Raw genomic sequence first — 4,244 nt, forward strand, 5'->3', positions numbered from 1 at the left:
CCCTTTTGGTGTAGATGAAAACTGAAAAAAGTTGCAATGGTATTATGGTATATAATTTTAGTGCATTTATATGAGTAACCATCTAAGGTGACAACTAGAAAGAATGTAACATGCTCCACAAAATAGAATAGAATGTTGTTCATAGACTTTTTTTTTGGAAAGAGTAAGAAGAAAGAAATAGAATTGTTTAAAACACTTTTTTTTGAACATTTGCTTTGTTTTGATAAATATTATTAATTATTGTGTAATGATTAACAGTAAATCAGTTATTAATTTTTTTAAGGGACTAATGTCTTTGTCATTGGATGGTGCATGGCTTGTATTTTTCTACTCATTTGTGGACGTTAGCTGAAGACATCACTTTGAAAATGATATGAAATTGTTAGAATGTTATTTTTCAAACAAAAATTTGGTAAGGAAAAAAAAAGGGGTTTGTTCAAATGTAATATTCTTTCATTCATTCCCTAGGAAAATTTTCAGAGTAGTTTTTAAGATAATATATGTTGTTGACCATTAGATTTAAATAATCTTGTAGTTTACGTCAGAAAGAGTAACATGTCAATATGTATTTTAATTTGTCAATATTTTTTCATTAATATATGCGAATATCCTACACTTATTGTGGAAGTTTGGTATCATGATTTTTTCAACGGGTCTAAACTATAAACTTCAATCTGAAATAAGATAAGTAGTAGAAGGTAGATGTTTGAAGTTAAAGCTTTGTTTGTATGTCTTTAACTTTATTTATAAATAAATAATTATGGTATATGTACACTAAAATTAGTTGTTAAAATTAATTACTAATATAAAATACATATTAGAATATAAATATGCATTAAAAATAAATTAAATTACATATATAATTATATACAAATATATTAGTGGTTGATTTTAGTATCTAATTTTAGTGTATAAATAGTATTTTTGACAAATAAAAGCATATTGATATGCATGTGTTTGCCTACCAAGATGATTGTAGATTTTATTTTATAATATTACTAAGCACAAAAGAAAAAAAGAATTTTACAAGAAAAAATATTATTAGGGAAAAAGACATTGCCAAATGCCAACACATTCTTATTTATTAAAAAGTAAATAATGAGTTGTAATTATACAAAATTTATTGGGAATTTAATAGATGAGTAAGGTTTAAAGTTTTTTCAAAATAAAAAACTAAGCATGCTAATTAAGATGTATATTCTCTTAAAATAGGGCCAACTTAATATTTTCACATTGTAAATATGATAATATATGATTAATTTATAATTTAACCTATTGAAAAGGCCTGATCATTTTAAGCATGTATATTGAGAAAGTATAGGAAACAATGACAATTGTAAACAAGGTAAATAATAAATAAAAAAAAAAGTAAAATTATAATTGAAAATCAGATTGTTAATTAATTATTTAATTTTAGATTTTAAAATTTAAAAAACTAGGATTAGCAATTAAACTTATTCACACTGCGTACGATTATTGCTAATCTCATCATAACCTCCTCATCTCCGGTTTTTCTCTCGCTGTCGTAGTCTCACTTGCGCTGTTACAAGCCCCTCCCCCCACCGACCGTGCCAATGCCGCTCCAGGCTCCCGCCGACAGCATCGGAACCTCAAGTTGTGCTGCTGTTCTTCTGTAATTGTGGCGGATCCCTCTGCAGCCACCCTGTACCTCCCCCTTTTCGCTGTACCCGCCGACACCGTCGTAGTCTCGCCGTGAATAGTGACCCCTGCATTTTCCTCACATAATTGTGGATGGAGTTTACTATGGATGAATAAATTTCTACTGCACCATCCTAATTAATCATTGATGATTCTATTCTTTCAGATGGCAAGTGCGTTGTACTAGGGACAACAATCCAAGTAGGTAATGAATTAAAGTTTTATGTTGGATGCAGATGTCTAGTTTCATACAAAATCGGATGGTTGTTGTTGGATGGTTGTTTTAATGAATAATCGGATGATTATTTTATTGGATTTGGTTTTAAGTATAAACAGTTAACGAATGCAGAATGTTCAGTTCTTTAGGAAGCTGGATGTTTATTTTAAGTGTTACGTGGATGGTTGTTTTGTGTACAGGAGAGGCAAAATCCATTCACTTAACCAAATACATTTCATGAACACCTTTTTGAAAATTAAAACTCTGGCCATCAACGAACCTATTGAAGTAGCGAGTGGGCTGAGTGCGACACCAATGATGGTGTCTGCCATGCCAACTAACGACAAATGTAAGAAGGAGTCCGGCAACAAGTATCTCCGGTGAGTAGTGAGCGTTGCGCGGTAATGGTGGATGGTGAGCCAAATAGCGCGTCAAGGGGGATCACGGAGCTGACCTTCTTTCCTGCGGTGGTTAAAATCGACGCCGAGATTGGCTTCCAACGAGGGAGAGAGAGACGCACGGGGCACGACGGATGCGCGACAGGGAGGCGGAGCCCGTCGGCGATATTGGCTGTCGGCGAGGGAGAGGGGGATACTTGCTGAGTGGCGACGACGTGATGATCCCAGGGGGCGAGGATGATAGCTGGTGAGGGTGCGATTGACGCCGGTAAAGTGGGATGATTGATAAAGGTGGGGTGACAGAGGATTTGGAGAGAAGAAGCAGTTTGGGTAAATTGGTTTGGTAAATTAGGGTTTAGTATGGTTAAATTTTTTGAATAATTGAGTGTATTTTTTATTTAGATAATTTGGAGAGTGTTTTTTATTTTTTACTTGTATTAGGCCAAATTTTTAGTCTATTATTCATATTGTTCATATTTTCTATTATCTACTTAACGAAATTGATAAAATAAAGTACCTATCATTTTGTAAATGCCAATTGCCAAGTGATATAATTCACCTGTTATATAGATTTGTTGACTAGTGTAGTAGCAACGCTTTAAAACTATTTGAGTGATACCAAATTAGTTTCTAAAAATTTTGATGGATATTTTAATTTTGGCTTTTTTATTTAAATAAATTATTTGGCTTTCCATATTACGTGATTCCCCTAAATGGTTTTCGTGAACGTGAATCTCTTAAATCATATAATATATAAATCGTCCTAAGCTCGTGTGTTTTAATCAATATATAAATCATTGTACCCAGAGACGATTTATGCATGAATTGCATAGCTGAAGAAGGCATAAATTGTCTCAGCCCCCAGTGTGTTAGAAGAAACAAGTAAATCGTCCTAGGCTAAGATGGTTAATGCCTTTTAACCTAAAATCCTCTATCCTGGCACGATTTACGTGCTGCTTCCTAACCCTCTACCCCCTAGTACGATTTACGTGCAATCCTAACCCCCACCAACCCAGCATGATTTGCGTGCATATATACACCCGTCAACAGCCTAGGACGAATCATGTATTACCCCCCAACCCTAGTTACCTTTCCACGAGTAATGTCTCATTCGTGAGACCCCATTAGCGGTGAGGAGCTTACTTGAGTGGAGGAGAGCCACGACCAAAAAGTGAAGGAAGGGTGTAGTGGAGGAAAGTTGGCGGCGGTGGAGGGTTCGTTAGGCGGCAGAAGGGGTGGCCTCTGGTGCACGGCAACGTTGACGGTGGCCAACGGCGGAGGATTGAGGTGATAAGGGAGGCGGTTGAAGGTTGGTTTGGTGGCGTTGGGGGGCGGTGCAAGATGGCGAGGAACGAAGGTGACATGTACCAATTGAACGACATCGCGCACGTGGCAAGTTTTATCGACGAAGAGGTTAGTGGTTAGTTTGGTTTACAACTGATATAGTCAATGACGTTGATGTGTTTAGTCATAATAATGTGATTTTATTGAAAAAAAAATGCTTGTTGTGTTAGAAATTTGTAAAACCTTAAGCTTAACATGCTTAGGATTGGTATGGTTCTTGTTTGGTTTAGGGGTGAGGTTGATTTCTGATACATGTTTTTTATTGTTAAGCGATGTTGAGTTGTGACTATGCTTGTTATTCTGTTATCACCCAACCCGGTGTGTACGGAGCATCCATAGGCAACAAAAGATGATATTGTATGACCGTATTATGCCTTACCTAGATAGCGCCGGATTGCTGCATGTTGCTAGGCTGAATGATTATTGGTTTAAGCTAGATGAGCCACTGATTAGTGCCTTTGTTGAGCGATGGCGTCCAGAGACTCACACTTTCCACATGCCATTTGGGGAGTGCACTGTTACTTTACAGGATGTGGCATATCAGTTCGGCCTCCCTGTTGATGGATTTCAAGTTAGTGGTTGTCTTAGTGACTTTGAGCAGTTGATCGAGGGTAGAAAGCCTGCGT

At 36.3% G+C, this 4,244-nt stretch overlaps 1 protein-coding gene across 1 annotated transcript in view; it reads left to right on the top strand.

Moving 5' to 3' along the window:
* The window catches only part of LOC107639589 (serine/threonine-protein kinase HT1), a gene marked incomplete in the record, with an annotated part of 3,901 nt that extends 3,755 nt beyond the window's left edge, over positions 1 to 146 (top strand). Inside the window, 1 exon segment of the mRNA XM_016343131.2 lies at positions 1 to 146.

This window comes from Arachis ipaensis, chromosome B04 (assembly GCF_000816755.2).
Source record: "Arachis ipaensis cultivar K30076 chromosome B04, Araip1.1, whole genome shotgun sequence".
Taxonomy (NCBI): domain Eukaryota; kingdom Viridiplantae; phylum Streptophyta; class Magnoliopsida; order Fabales; family Fabaceae; genus Arachis; species Arachis ipaensis.